At 42.4% G+C, this 16,950-nt stretch overlaps 1 pseudogene; it reads left to right on the forward strand.

The window, feature by feature from the left end:
* The first annotated feature begins 16,588 nt into the window (after positions 1–16,588).
* LOC126274402 (5S ribosomal RNA) lies at positions 16,589–16,706 on the forward strand (annotated as a pseudogene).
* Positions 16,707–16,950: the final 244 nt, after the last annotated feature.

Consider the following 16,950-nt stretch of genomic DNA (forward strand, 5'->3'; position numbering starts at 1 on the left):
AAGTGCTTATCAAGAAATGCAAAAGCAATGCATTACAATACAGTAGTGCAGTGGTTCCCAACATTTATATACTAAGATGGTATCTGTCCTTTCGGAAATGTCCGAAAGAACAGATACTATCTTAGTATACAGGGTGTAAGAAAATGGTACGGCCAAACATTCAGGTAACATTCCTCACACACAAATAAAGAAAAGATGTTATGTGGACATGTGTACGGAAACGCTTAATTTCCATGTTAGAGGTCATTTTAGTTTCGTCAGTATGTACTGTACTTCCTCGATTCACCGCCAGTTGGCCCAATTGAAGGAAGGTAATGTTGACTTCGGTGCTTCTGTTGACATGCGACTCATTGCTCTACAGTACTAGCATCAAGCACATCAGTACGTAGCATCAACAGGTTAGTGTTCATCACGAACGTGGTTTTGCAGACAGTGCAATGTTTACAAATGCGGAGTTGGCAGATGCCCATTTGATATATGGATTAGCACGGGGCAATAGCCGTGGCGCGGTACGTTTGTATCGAGACAGATTTCCAGAACGAAGGTGTCCCGACAGGAACACGTTCGAAGCAATTGATCGGCGTCTTAGGGAGCACGGAACATTCCAGCCTATGACTCGCGACTGGGGAAAACCTAGAACGACGAGGACACCTGCAATGGACGAGGCAATTCTACGTGCAATTGACGATAACCCTTATGTCAGCGTCAGAGACGTTGGTGCCGTACAAGGTAACGTTGACCACGTCACTGTATGGAGAGTGCTACGGGAGAACCAGTTGTTCCCGTACCATGTACAGCGTGTGCAGGCACTATCGGCAGCTGATTCGCCTCCACGGCTACACTTCTGCGAATGGTTCATCCAACAACGTATCAATCCTCATTTCAGTGCAAATTTTCTCTTTACGGATGAGGCTTCATTCCAACGTCATCAAATTGTAAATTTTCGCAATCATCATGTGTGGGCTGATGAGAACCCGCACGCATTTGTGCAATCACGTCATCAACACAGATTTTCTGTGAACTTTTGGGCAGGCATTGTTGATGTCTTGATTGGGACACATGTCCTTCCACCTACGCTCAATGGAGCACGCTATCGCGATTTCATACGGGATACTCTACCTGTGCTGCTGGAACATGTGCCTTTACAAGTACGACACAACACGTGGTTCGTGCACGATGGAGATCCTGCGCATTTCAATCGAGGTGTTCGTACGCTTCTCAACAACAGATTCGGTGACCGATGGATTGGTAGAGGCGGACCAATTCCATGGCCTCCAAGCTCTCCTGAGCTCAACCCTCTTGACTTTCATTTGTGGAGGCATTTGAAAGCTTTTGTCTACGCAACCCCGGTACCAAATGTAGAGACTCTTCGTGCTCGTATTGTGGACGGCTGTGATACAATACGCCATTCTCCAGGGCTGCATCAGCGTATCAGGGATTCCATGCGACGGGGGCTGGATGCATGTATCCTTCCTAACGGGGGACATTTTGATCATTTCCTGTAACAAAGTGTTGGAAGTCACGCTGGTACGATCTGTTGCTGTGTGTTTCCATTCCATGATTAATGTGATTTGAAGAGAAGTAATAAAATGAGCACTAACGTGGAAAGTAAGCGTTTCCGGACACATGTCCACATAAGATATTTCTTTCTTTGTGTGTGAGGAACGTTTCCTGAAAGTTTGGCCGTACCTTTTTGTAACACCCTGTATATGTAGTTAAGATCTCACCGGCCACTTGACCGTCTTCTTCTTCTGTGCAAATGCACAGTGCCCGAACTCTTATGGGAATCGGCAACACGCCACGACTAATGAGTATAATAGGCGGGGGCACTACCAGTGTAGTGTGGGACAATACGTTGAGAAGGTGGGTTTCGCGGGAGGCGTGTCAGAGATAAATCCCTGCAGTCCCGCTATCCTCTGTATCCTCGGTGGCTCAGATGGATAGTGGAATCAGTCTCTAAATAAAAACTACGCACACTTTGTCTTAAGCTTTTTTTTTATTCTTGGCAGTTGGCACTGTAATTCAATAAAATCCATGTTCTCATTTTTGCGTGGAAAGTGGTTATGGATAAATAAAAATACTTATTTACTTGGTACATTTTGATTCGCAAAAATAAAACTCTCTCTCTTAATTAGCTAGTCAGATGATTTGTTTGATAATTAAAAGTTGTGTGGCCTCATGACCACGAAACAAACAAAACTTATCCGAATCTGCGAAAAAATTAATACTTGGGTCAACATTTGTAAAACTCTAATTCCTCTCTCTCAGACCCCACCCTACTGGGAGAGAGGGAGAGTTTTAGTTTTAGCGAATCAAAATTTACGAAGTTAATAATTATTTTTTATCTAGTGGTAACCATTTTCCACGCAAAAATGAGAACATGCACTGGTTCGAGTACCAGTCGGGGCACACATCACACATTTTCATGTGTCCCGGTTGACGTGTGTCAACGCCTGTAAGCAGCTAAGGGTGTTCATTTAATCGTAAGTTCCCAACATTGCTGAGACGGTTATCCCTGAGTGTAATCCGATATTAGGTAGTCCCAACTCCCTTCCCCACCATCATCAGCACCTAACTTTTAGAATGAAAACAATTCTTCGAGCATTTTTACTCGTAAAATGAAATAACATTGCTATTCACAGTGGAAGCGAAGAAGAATTACGTGAAATGAGATTTTCACTCTGCAGCGGAGTGTGCGCTCATATGAAACTTCCTGGCAGATTAAAACTGTGTGCGGACCGAGACTCGAACTCGGGACCTTTGCCTTTCGCAGACAAGTGCTCTACCACCTTTCTTTTAATTTCTCATTTTGTTCGCTTTCGTTCGTTGCGTCTGCTCAGGGCGGACGTCGTAAGACAACCGGTTAAGTTCGTTTTATTACAGAGGGCACGTAACCCTCTGACCGAACACGCTGAGCTACCGTGCCGGCGCGGTCTGAGATACCCAAGCACGACTACGCCCCGTCCTCAGCTTTACTTCTGTCAGTTTTAATCTGCCAGGAAGTTTCAAGAATTACATGATCTGCTGAACAGAAGGGATAGTCAAATGAGTGCAGAATATGCATTGTGGTTACATCGAAGAAAGACGAATGTAATAACAAGTAGCAGAAACGAGAACGGCCAGAAACTTAATGTTAATATTGGTGATGACGAAGTAGATGAAGTTAAGGAATTCTGCTACCTAGGAACCAAAATAACCCATGACAGACGGAGCGAGGAGGACATAAAAAGCAGATTAGCACTGGCAAAAAGGGCACTCCTGGCCAAGAGAAGTCTCTAGTACCAAACATATACGCTGATTTCAAGAAGAAACTTCTGAGAATGTACGTTTGTGGCACAGCGTTGCATGGTTATGAAACATGGACCGTGGGAGAACCGGTAAAGAGGAGAATCGAAGCATTTCAGATGTGGTGTCCTACAGAAGAATGTTGAAAATTAGGTGGGTTAATAAAGTAAGGAATGAGGAGGTTCTGCGCAGACTCGGAAAGCAATAGAGTAAAACTTCATTTACACGTTTTTCACTTACACATGTTTTTCTCACTTATACTTTTTTTTCGTGTCCCGGCGAAATATCCACAGTGAGCACAAGTTATGATGCAGTGTTTCAGACTGGGTTGCCGGGAAGTGGATAGGTAAGGCCGATATTAGACTATAATAAAATTTGATTGTGTAATAAGGAACTTCATCAAAGTAAGGTATTGACCAAATTTTCTTTGATCAAATCTAGCGTCTCGCCTTATATTTGATCGAAGGAAGCGTTCCTCTTATGTTTACTGCAAGGAGAAATCAATTTCTTGGAGCGCTGGCCTCGCTGCAGCTGTCTGACACACAATGTCCATCAATACGACTCCCAATTATACATGGTGTGTCGCATACACAGGGTGTAAATTTTAAGTTGCCAAACCAGAATGACTCGAAAAATAAGCATCTCACGAAAAAATATGCAGAATCCCAAGCTGATTATTTGCGAGGGGGACTTGCTGGTGCTAAAATTAGCCCGCCATCCCAGCCCCTTGGGGTGGGGCGGGAGGCAACTTCAAAATTTCAATTGGGAACCCAATTTTTATTGCAGAATCAGTCTCTACATAAAAACTACGCACATTTTCTCTTAAACTTTTTTTTTGTTCTTAGCAGTTGGCGCTGTAATTCAATAAAATCCATGTTCTTATTTTTGCGTGGAAAGTGGTTATGGATAAATAAAAAATACTTATTTACTTGGTACATTTTGATTCGCTAAAACTAAAACTCTCCCTCTTAATTAGCTAGTCAGATGATTTGTTTGATAATTAAAAGTTGTGTAGCCTCATTACCACGAAACAAACAAAACTTATCCGAATCTGCGAAAAAATTAATATTTGGGTCAACATTTGTAAAACTCTAATTCCTCTCTCTCAGACCCCACCCTACGGGGAGAGAAAGAGAGTTTTAGTTTTAGCGAATCAAAACTTACGAAGTAAATAAGTATTTTTTATCTATCGGTAACCATTTTCCACGCAAAAATGAGAACATGGATTTTCTTGAATTACAGCGCCAACTACCAAGAATCAAAATGAACGTTTAAGACAAAATGTAAGTAGTTTTTTATGTAGAATCTGATTCTGCAATAAAAAATGGGGGTTCCCATTTGAAATTTTCAAGTTACCCCCAAGGGGCTGGGGTGGTGGGCTAATTTTAGCACACAGCAGATGTCCCCCTCGAAAATAATCGATTATGCATTTTACACATTTTTTCGTTTGAAGCTCATTTATCGAGTTATTCTGTTTTTTCAGCTTAAAATGTGCACCCTGTATAACGAAATTGATGGAAATATTCGAGGCAGATGAAGCACTATGTAGCTTACGACATCCCAAATACAAAAACTGAATAAAAAGAGAGGCTATAAAAAAATTGCGGATGCCATTAGCCGTGACGTACGCGCAGGATATACCCCCGAGAATATAAAGGAGATAATCTTCAACTTCTGTGGTAATCAAAATTTTTCATGACTGCAGCGTCCGCCCCCGGTCGCTGTGTGGCCAGTGCGACACAATGTCAATCGTAAGGGCTAGGGTTCGATTCCCGGCTGGGTCGGAGATTTTCTCCGCTCAGGGACTGGGTGTTGTGTTGTCCTAATCATCATCATTTCGGCCCCGTCGACGAGCAAGTCACCGAAGTGGCGCCAGATCAAAAGATTTGCATCCGGTGAACGGTCTACCCGACGGGAGGCCCTAGTCACACGACATGACTTCAGTACGTATTAAATTTATTTGCCTTCAGATGTTCCTCATTCAGTGCGTTATAGACAGCTTCAAACGTTTCTGGGATTATTTTCAATGTGCGCTGCAGCATTAGAGCGCTGTACCGGTACTGTAAACTAGAGTAGCTTGAAATCGCAGTATTACGGTAAGTGTGTCTTTCGCGGATGTAGCAGTTCTGAGAAGAATGTTTAGCTTCATAATATGAGGAGCCACTTTCTTGAGCACATATTGAAATGTACTCTCGTCCATTCCCGAAAGGGATTTTCATGCGACTTTACGGCTTCGACTTGCAGCTCGCCGGCCGCGGTGGTCTCGCGGTTCCAGGCGCGCAGTCCGGAACCGTGCGACTGCTACGGAGCAGGTTCGAATCCTGCCTCTGGCGTGGATGTGTGTGATGTCCTTAGGTTAGTTAGGTTTAAGTAGTTCTAAGTTCTAGGGGACTGATGACCACAGCTGTTAAGTCCAATAGTGCTCAGAACCATTTGAACTTGCAGCTCCCGTAGAAAATTTTGCCAAGACCCATTGTTTTAAGAACATTGTTACGTTTCCCAAAAAATACACTAGTTACAAGAAATCGTGGATTACGACAAAAGTTTTTGAAAGCTGGCTACTAAGCGTCGATACGAAAATGGGTGCAGCAGGCCGGATGATTTTATAGTTCGTAGACAGGTGTGCGGTACATCCTCCCCTTACTTCCTATCTGAGAAATGTGACCGTGGAATTCTTTCCAGCGAATAGCACGAGTGAGCTCCAGCCACTTGACCTTGAAGCAAGACATAATTCAAGTTGAATTATCGCAAAATGCTCCTGCAGCATGCCATCAGCTGTGTAAACATCGAAAAAAGGAAGAAATTAAAATAAACATTTTACAGCTAAGATTTTTACTTGCCATTTATTTCGTGTTGTGCTACCGGAGCCAAAGAACACTTCGAGAAATTATTGATGAATTTGCCTCTTCTGATAGGAAATGCACTACATTGCAGCTTGTGGCACAGAGTTTCAGACGATACCCTTCGGAACTATTTCGAAAAAGCCGGATTTGGAAATGAAGTCTATGATCATGGTGGAAATGATCATACTGGCGATATTTCACCTAATGATGAAGAATGGAACGACTTGATGAAGAGCAGGTATCATTTGAGGATTACGTGAACGTCGATGTAAAACTAGTCACTACAGAACCCATAACTATCGCTGAGATAGTTCAATGTGCATCGCGGGATCTGGAGGAGGAAGAAACTGACGATGAGGATAATACAGAAGAGTCTCAGCATTCCTCGTGACGTTTAACGATGCAGTAAATACGTTAGAAATAATTAAACAATTTGTGACGCTCCACAATGTTTCTGACGAAATAATGACAGAGTTATCCCTTTTTGAGGGTACAGTGTACGCTATTGCCGCGTCAAAGAAAAAATAAGTAATCATTACGGACCTTTTTACGAAATGACGTTTTCTTCTGTGTAGAGGTTTACATTTTTCTTTATATCTTTGTTAAGTATGGTGCCTAGTAAGCCTATATAGCATTTTGTAGAATGTAAATTTCTATTTACTGGATTTTTCATTTGTGTTTAAGCAATTAATTTGATAGTATGGTGCTACATTTCACATATACGTTTTTCACACTTATACATTTTCTTCTGTAGTCCTTTGAAAAAACGTATAAGCGAAGTTTCACTGTATATGGAATACACTGACAAGCAAAAGGGACAAGATGATAGAATATCTATTAAGACATCAGGGAATAACTTCCATGGTGTTAGACGGAGCAGTAGAGGGAGACAGAGATTAGAATACATGAAGTAAATAATTTAGGACGTAGATTGTTACTCTGAGATGAAAAGTTGTCGCACGAGAGGAATTCATGGTGGGCCCCATCAAGCCAGCCAGAAGGCCGATGGCTCAAAAAAAAAAAATTCTCCCTCTGCTACTAACGACGTTGCCATGTATATCTGAACTATCGTCGTCGGCGCTGGTTTGTTGTCGAATCTGATGAGAACAACCCTCCACCTGAGTATTTCACAGCAGGTCCCTCTCTGTCATACCTTCCCATTGATAACGAACCCTAACAATTTTCGGCAACTGTTAATATTATCCTATATCTGTCTGACCAAAAATCCTTATCTTCACTAACTCTCACTATATCTAGAGAAAGCGTCCCTTTGCATTTCTCTTTTCAGTTCTGCTAGCTTCCTACCAAGTTCAAACTTCTGGGGAAAAAAAGATATGAAATAATGGTGTAGCATTAATTTCCGTGATTCCCCACATGGGGAAATTCGGCTACCGAGTTAGAGATCTTTTCAACTGGTCCCACAGTGGGCGAAACTTCGTCAAATAGTTACAATTAAATAAAAGTATATTAGACAGCGAACAGAAGGCAGGCTGTCCAGAGGAGCGAGAGCTCAGTCTTGTAACCTACTCCGACCGAAAGGCGAGAGCCCACTCTCACAAGAGCATCTGTACAAACCGAACACACTTGTGTATTGCTGATAATCAAAACAGGACAACACAACACCCACTCCCCGAGAGGAGAAAATGTCCGACCAGTCCGGTAATTGAACCCAGGCCCGCTGCATGACAGTCAGAGATATTGACCACTTTTTTTTACGGAAATGTACTGCCATTCGGTAACAAATAAGTATATCCGTTTTTAATACCCCGCAAACTGTACATTTATGTTGCTTGTTATACAATTAAAAAATCTGCCAAAGTACAGTGCATAAACTAAGCAATCAGACGAATCGGAGTTGGAGGTTGGGGGGGGGGGGGGGGGGGACAATTACTGTAACCGGTGGCAGACGCCTTTTCTTGCGACTGTGGCGTCCAGGTCATGGCCGGTTTCCTAGTTCTCCATTTCTTGTTGTGCTCCCAACTGCAGTTTTCCATGCGTAACATTGTATAATCTGCCAATGGTTGCCATTCATTCTTGAGCAAGACAGACTTCTCGTTTTGATGGCAATTGTAAAAGTACTCTGTCACCTGTTTTTCGTAAAACTGTTGCATATGTTCCAGCAGCATGAACGAAAAATCCACCCAAACCAGGGTATTTCTGCACAAAGTGAAACTGTGTACCAACTTGCAGTGCACCAGTGGGAAAGGCATCTCCATCATTTGCTCGTACTGCAGTCCTTGCTCTCTCTGATGATGTTTTTATCAGATTACATTTTTTTCTTATTTTCTGTGGCAAGGATGTATCTATGGTTATAACTACCATCACCAAGAGCAATGTGTACTGTTCTGCAACCATCTACCAAACTCTGGAACGCTCTTTTTGAAACAGGGGTGATCCTGAGAGAGGGCCTACCCTTTTCCAGCCAATCCAGTAATATTTGTGTTTAATTTCTCCGCTTATATCCTTTGCTACAAGGCGCCCTGTAATCCAAATTTGTGTCTCTGAGAGGCTTGACAGTATATTTTTCCTCATAATGATCTGACGCTATAATTTGCCTTTTATTTCTGAGTCTGGAACATCAAGGACACTGACTTTTGGTTTCCATCTTACGGCACATTTTCCTAAAGGTTTGAGGAACTGATTTAGTGCTAATACAATGCTTTGTAAAGTGCGTACAGAAAGTTTCCCAAACAAGGACATTAGCGGTAAGTGACAAAATAATTCTATATGAAAATGCTTCCTTAAATGCCAGCCCCAAGATCATAAAATAGTTTTTGTCAACATATAAGTCATCCAAACACAGTATTTCAGATCACTTAACTATACATATTGACCACTCTGCCAAGGGAGAGGACATTTTTAAAATGACGGAAGATAAATGATATTTACTTTTTCTTCAGTAGGCGTTTTTTTGAACCTCAGACTAAGGAGTGAGAGACTATTGATACTGCTTATTTCAAAAAACTGTTTTACTCGGTGCGTCATGACTGCTAATTACATCTCCTTTTTAGAAAAGAAACCTAATTACCTGCTTTCAGGGTAGACCCTAGATACAAAACATGTTTCCTCCACAGCACGCTTCTTCTTAACTTGTTTCATTCACATTTTTCAACCCTGTCTAAAATTAACCAAGTTAAAATGTGAGTACCACGCTTATTGTTCGTAAATCACTTGAATGTTGGACTCCTTACTTCTGAAGTGACAGAAATTGGAAGACGTCAGGAAGTCAATTCTTAATGTATGACCACTGGCATTAACAAAAATAATAATAATGAAAATAATAATAGTAATGATAAAACAGTGTAGGCCCTACAGCAATGTTGAAGCCATTACATAGTTGTTGGTGTACTGTGCTGTGAATTAGATCATTCGTCTGTTGCGAAGTGTACAAATGTAAAAATTTTAAAATATGTGGTAAGTTCCTATGGGACGAAACTGCTGAGGTCTTCAGTCTCTAGGCTTACACACTTCGTAATCCAACTTAAACTGACTTACGCTAAGGACAACACACACAACCATGCCCGAGGGAGGACTCGAATATCCCGACGGAGGGAGCCGCGTGAACCGTGGCAAGGCGCCCGAGACCGCGCGGCTACCAAGCGCGGCTAAGTGTACAACAAAGCTATTAATACGACTCGGATAAGACATTTTCATGAGGTATATACGCCACATACGCTTACGTCTCTCAATTTTACTGTCATAGATGCATAGTACTAAGTACAGAGAATGTGTGTAGTGCATGTACTGTTTAAAGAATATGATATTCATACATTCGATTCACAAGTTGTAACCACCACGACACTGCGTCACAAGTCAAAGCTAGCATTTGAAAAAAATGTAATTATGACTAACTTATGTAATTAGTATTAGAGCCTTAGGGAATACTAATAATAGTAACGATCTTTTTAAATAATTTAGTTTCGTGACTGAAATACAAGCGAATGCGTTTATATTTGCCCCTCAAAAAATTCATTTTATCCCTCAGGTTGGGAACCACTGCTGTAGTAAAACCTAGACGCCTCGACGCGATGAATTTCTAACATTGAATTACAAATTAGACAAACAAGAAACACTAGAGACAACTAAGACGCGAAGCAGCCTGGAAATTAAGCAGTAGTAACGAAATATATTTAAATTTAGTGAACATAACTATAAACAAAAGGGAAAAGTTTGAAGAATCGATCCAATGTTTTGTGAAATGATTTGTCTAAAAATAAGAAATAAAGCTGATTAGAGAAGCATTTCACGGACCTCTGAATTATGCTAGAAATCATGTACCACAGCCGAGATGCTCAGACCAGTGAATGAAAATTTACCAAACAAATATCCTCCAGTGCACTTCAAAATTCTAAAATCGTATGTTAAACATTGATCTTTAATTCTCAATCGGCACCTAATTTGGTGTACATTATGTAGAGCATCACTCTAGCACGTCAGATGTTTCTCTAATCTGTTTTGCTTTCTACTTTCAGACAAATCATTTCAGAAAACATATGTCTGTCTATTATTTTTAGTTTTTTTTTTTAATTTTCAAGTTTGGTTCATAAACCGTAAAATGGAAAACTTTTGAATATCGAATGGTACTCCGTTATTGTTAAGGATATGCAGATCAACAGAAAGCGAAGATATTTCACTTTATGCTGCGATTTGATATTTTTTGACATTTCATTTATTCATACATAGCTAGCAGCAGCTGGTCGTGAGATATTTCATTTTTTCCCTCAAATCGCTAAGTAAGTTTATATTAAATACCCTTATAATTCTGAATCAATTAAACTTTTTTTCAAAAATAGATCTCACTCTGGTTAGTCTGATACCCATCTGTCAATTTCTTTGGCTATGAAAGTTCGGCTAAAAATCCATTGTGAAATTTTCCCTCAAATCCCTAAATCAGTTTTTCACAGCCATCCTGTTTACTTTCAAGCAAATTATTTTTTTTTTTTCTTTTTTGCGAAACGAGACCTCACGATGGTCGATTTTAGACCTCATTTGTTAATTCACCGGTCTTCGTTTGGCTATGTAAATCCTGACAAAAATCCATCATGTAATTTGTATGGTGTCCTGTTCTTGCTCCACTTAAACATTTTAATAGTGATAAAAAGAAGGCTGATTTTTTGTACGTTTATACATGATGCGTGACAGTAGACTCAGAAAACAGATATTGTAGCATCTCTCGGAAAAAAGTTAAGGAGGATCTGAATCTGAGAAGTTAAGGCATTTAGATATATACAAAATAAAAGCAAAAGAAGCAACAGAAAGAGATATTTCCAGAAGGGAAGTGTTAAATCTAGAAGTATTTGAATCCAATAGCAGCATGAGAACAATTATGAAATGTTTTGAAGAAAGAAAGAAAAAGGTATGGTGTGAAGAATAAAAAATATTGGCGTCAAAGAAAAAAGCAAACCGCCCAAAAGAAATGAAAAAAAATTGCAGAAAATGTTGCAACATCACAAAAAGTGTAAAATAGTCTACATACCTCAAAAATGGGAAGGCTTAGATTATTAAATATGACGAAGTCCTTACCAGGAAAGGTTAATAGAAGACATAGAGATGATCCAAAGATGCGCTGCTCGTTTTGTCACGGATTCGGGTAGTAAGCACAAGATCACCACGGTGGGGGGGGGGGGGGGGGTCGTATCTTATCAGATTCCAGTAGTAGGCGCTACGACAAGAAGGTGACACGCTTTCCTAGAGCGTACACCAAGAAAAGTCAGACAACATATATTGCTCTCTCCCCCCTCACTTCAACGGGAAAATCAGAGAAATTGGCTCTCATAAGGAGACTTACCAACACTAATTCCTTCCACGTACCATTCACGAATGGAACAGGAAAGGGGGATATGGTAGTTCTAGCCCTTTCATGTACCATAAGCTGAGTTGCGGAGTATGGAAGTAGATGTGGATGACCAAGAATTCTTCTTGGAGGTATGTACCGTCTATGCAACCAATTAAAAGTAGTTTGTTTGTTGCCATACGCGTTTCGCTTCATTTATTTGGAAAGCATCATCAGCGGTTTGTAATACATGCTTCCTTTTTTTTTTACATACAATAAACGTATTATGTGGTAGATATAGTGAGCTGCTATTTTACCTTTTGTCGTGTCTTTCTCTTGTGTTTTAGGTTAAAATCATCAATTGCAGCACAAAGTTCTTAGTGTGAACTTATCGTTCCGTGTTACTTACGAACTTTATGCCACAAAAGTTGATTTTATCCTAAACAAACAAGAGAAGAAGGCACTACAAAATGTAATATAGCAGTATATTAAATCTATCATATAATAGGTTTGTTATATGTAAAAAAAAGGAAACATTTATTGCAGGCCACTGATATTGTTTCCAAAATAAATGAAGCGAAACGCGTATGGCAACAAACAAACTGCCTTTAATTGGTTGCATATACGGTACATACCTCCAAGAATTTAAAGCAACTAAAGTAAAGACGGAACATAGAAAAAATGGCATATTACTGTCTTCTTGTCATTCAAAATTGATAATTTATTTTGCGAGATAAGTGGTTATTTGGTTTAATGTGTAAGTAGGCTGTTTAGGTTTTTATGATCGTAGCGCCACGTAGTGCTCTGTGTGACAATCACTGACTGTGCTGTGTGCAGTCTGTGACGGGCTGGACTCGTTGTCGGAATATTCGCTTGTGTAGTGTTGGGCAGTGGGATGTGAACAGCACGTAGCATTGGGCAGATGGAGGTGAGCCGCAAGCAGTGGTGTATGTGGAGAGACAGATGCAAGAGCTTTGAGAGGTTACTATAAGCGGACGATCTGGATGTGTGTCCGCCAGAAAAAGGAAATGGATGTATATATAATTTAGTGATGATCAGAACAAGTAACTGTCTGAGGTCGTTCAGTTTTGCTCAGCTGTCTCTGTATCAAATAATGTAGAAGTTTACCAGTACAGTAATTTATAATTTCCAAAGGGGACGTTTCAAACAAAATAACAAAACCCTCAAAGTTGCACAGAACTTAGTTTCCATTTAAATGGCGACCAGTTTAGGACTTTTATAGTCCATTATCAAGCAATCAACATAATGGACTACTGCACACCCTTAAAATAAAATAAAACTTCTGTGCAACTTTGACTTCTTTGTAATTTTATTGAGCCACAATAAGATGCTTTGTAATTTTATTGAGTCACATTAAGTTGCTGCATATTGCCATCTAACATGCTGGAAGTAATAAGTTTCTTGGTGTTTCAGATGCTGGTAGAGGTTACAGAATTACTTCCGCATCTACAAGGGGCATTCTTTTTCTAAGCCGATTTCGCGTGAAAATATGCGGAATTTGTTGTGCGGCATCGTGGAGTATTTCCGCTCCAGCCGCTATAGTTTCTTGAAGTTCCGATACGAGGCGGCGCTGTATGTAACCTTCAAAGTGGCGTCTGGTACGAAGCTGCGTTCCAAGCTGAGAGCTGTCATTGAGATTCTTCTGGCGGAAAATCAGTTCATCGCAGATATTCGCAGGCTCTTGCAAAATGTCTAAGGAGATCTGAGGCGGTGACTCGTTGGGAGGGGTGTCTGTCATCATCGCAACGAGGCCGCGCAAACCTCTCCGACATCCCGCGTGCCGGCCGGCCGCAAACAGCTGTTACTTCTGCAATGTAGGAACGTGAGGTGGTCGACGGATCACAACGAAACGCCTCACTGCATTACTGGACGTCTTAGCTGGTGCTGACACACTCGTGCACCAGCTGGGGTACTCAACAGCGTGTGCCAGATGAGTTTCTCACCGCCTAACAGAAGACTGTAAAGCGCAACGGGAGACCATTTGTGAGTAGTTGCTTGCCCGTTACGAGATTTATCGTGACAATTTTTTGCCGAACATCGTCACCGGCGCTGAAACATGGGTTCGTTCGCCGAGAATTGTTCCGGGTTGTATGGCCGTGTTCCATGTAACTCTTCTATCCCGCCGTCCGGAGTGGCCGAGCGGTTCTAGGCGCTACAGTCTGGAACCGCTACTGTCGCTGGTTCGAATCCTGCCTCGGGCATGGATGTGTGTGATGTCCTTAGGTTACTTAAGTTTAAGTAGTTCTACGTTATAGAGGACTGATGACCAAAGCAGTTAAGTCCCAAAGTGCTCAGAGCCATTTGAACCGTTATTCTATCCCTGACGTTTCGTCCAAAGCTACGTTGGACATCTTCGCGGGTGCTCCTGGTTGTCCTGAGTCTTGCCGACTGACGTAATTAAAAGTTCAGTGGACAGAGCTAAAAGGATTTGTGCGCCGGAATAACTGCACGCCAAGTCAAAACATCTAAAGCAGGCTTCTGAGAAGAATGGGTACTAGTAAGGAAATAACTAGAGTTTAGCGACCGAATAACAGGAGGCCTAAGGACAACACAGTGACGGAAGAACACGGTTTCTATACCCTTCATCAAAAAAGTAACGACTCAAATTGGCAAGATTTTAAGGAAACATAACGTTCGACCGATTTCCAAACTAACTAAGAAAATAGGCCAAGCACTTCGTTCCGTTAAGGATAAACGTCCCCCTCTGCCTGCAAGTGGTGTGTACAAGACTCTGTGTACATGTGGTACGGTCTACATTGGAACTACAAAGATAAGTGTGAATACACGGTTGAATAAACATAATAATCTTTGCTTACTGGGGAAAACAGACAAGTCAGCCGTGGCGGAACATGCTCTCCAGTCGGGTGATCACGTAGTCAAATTTTCGGAAACTGAAGTTTTATGTACCATGACATACCATTATCCACGGCTATATAGAGAAGCCATCGAAATATATGAACAGGGGGATAATTTTAACAGAAAAGAAGAAGCTATGAAACTGAGCGATATATGGACAGAGGCGCTACAGAACCGATAAGTATCTTTGACGTACTACGATCGATAGGTATATTTTATCCTTGACAAGGTTTATTTCTGCTATCACGTCAAATACAGACCACGACCACTTTCCACGGCATTTAGGCCGTTCTTCGACGTCCGACTCGTCAGTCGGCAAGACTCAGCACAGCCACGAGCACCTCCGAAGATGTCCAACGAAGCCTTGGACAAAACGTCAGGGATAGAATAGTTCCATGGACCACGCCCATACAACCAGGATGAGTTATCGGCAGCTGAAACATCCGGTCGTGAACGCCTTCATTGTATGATGGGTTCGCCGGCCGCTGTGGCCGAGCAGTTCTACGCGCTTCAGTCTGGAACCGCGCGACCGCTACGGTCACAGATTCGAATCCTGCCTCGGGCATGGACGTGTGCGTTGTCCTTAGGTTAGTTACGTTTAAGTACTAATTTCTAAGGGACTGATGACCCCAGGTGTTAAGTCCCATAATGCTCAGAGCCACTCATGTCGAAAGTGGCTTCATGAGTGCTCCAGAGAAGTGTGTTGTGATCTTTGCTATCCATGTTGTACATTAATTGTGCTGGCATAAGCTGTCGCCAGCCGGCCGCGGTGGTCTCGCGGTTGTAGGCGCGCAGTCCGGAAACGTGCGACTGCGACGGTCGCAGGTTCGAATCTTGCCTCGGGCATGGATGTGTGTGATGTCCTTAGGTTAGTTAGGTTTAAGTAGTTCTAAGTTCTAGGGGACTAATGACCACAGCAGTTGAGTCCCATAGTGCTCAGAGCCATTTGAACCAAGCTGTCGCCAACACACTGGTCGGCAAAGATGAAGCGTGAAAATCGATTAGTAGGCACTGGATCAAGTGCGCCTATCACGAGAGAGGCCAGAGACACACCCGTAAGCAACATACCGCCAACGGCCTGTCGACAGCATGTATTTAGCCCTTCGCGACTGACTGGAGGGCATCAGTCAATCATCCAGTTGTGTTTTATTGTGCTGTATGGAACTGGGGAACTAGAAACGACGGAGAGGCTTCGTCCCCTTCGCACCCCTCACTGGTTCACAACCCCACAACAGTCTACAGCAGTCCACTCACCCCAAAACCGCCCCACATCGAACCCAGGGTTATTGTGCGGTTCGGCCCCCAGCGGCCCCGCCCGACAATGTCTCACATCAGATGAGTGCGTAGTGTTTGCGTAGTAGAGTAATTATGATGTATGCATATGTGGAGAAAGTGTCTGCCAAGCAATCGCCGACATAGTGTAACTGAGGCGTAATAGGGGGAACCTGCCCGCATTCGTCGCATGGAAAACTGCCTTAAAAACCACCCACATACTGGCTGGCGCAACGGACCTCGACACTAATCCGCTGGGCAGTTTCGTACAGGGGACCGGCACGCCTTCCCGCCAGCAAAGCAGTGTGTTAGACAGCGCGGCTAACTGGGCGGCCTATCATCCAGTTTGGCCTCTGCCAGTTTACTCGCAGAGCGGGTTTAGTTCGTCGCAGGCTACGACAGTACATAGCCACCAGTGAGTATAGCGGGACTAGTATATCTAGCAGTGAGAAACTGAAGTTTGTAACAGCAAAATTACCGATATCGACATTACATCAGTCTGCAAGAGGACTATTACTGATGATCTTGTACCACAAAAGCCAACGGCCTTGCCGCAGTTGTAACACCGGTTCCCGTCAGATCACCGAAGTTAAGCGCTGTCGGGCTGAGCTAGTACTTGGATGGGTGACCACCCAGTCTGCCGGGCGCTGTTGGCAAGCGGGGTGCACTCAGCCCTTGTGAGGCAAAGTGTTGAGAAGTAGCGGCTCCGGTCTCGGAAACTGACACATGGCCGGGAGAGCAGTGTGCTGACCACATGCCCCTCCATATCCGCATCCCGGGAGGAGTACACTATATGGGTGTACTACAAAAGTAAATGTCTCCAGTTCGCGTAAATAAAGAACCGTATTAATCTACGCGTGCATTTGTGTTGTAGAAAGAAGATATTGGCCACCCATAACA

Source organism: Schistocerca gregaria, chromosome 5 (genome assembly GCF_023897955.1).
Source record: "Schistocerca gregaria isolate iqSchGreg1 chromosome 5, iqSchGreg1.2, whole genome shotgun sequence".
NCBI lineage: Eukaryota > Metazoa > Arthropoda > Insecta > Orthoptera > Acrididae > Schistocerca > Schistocerca gregaria.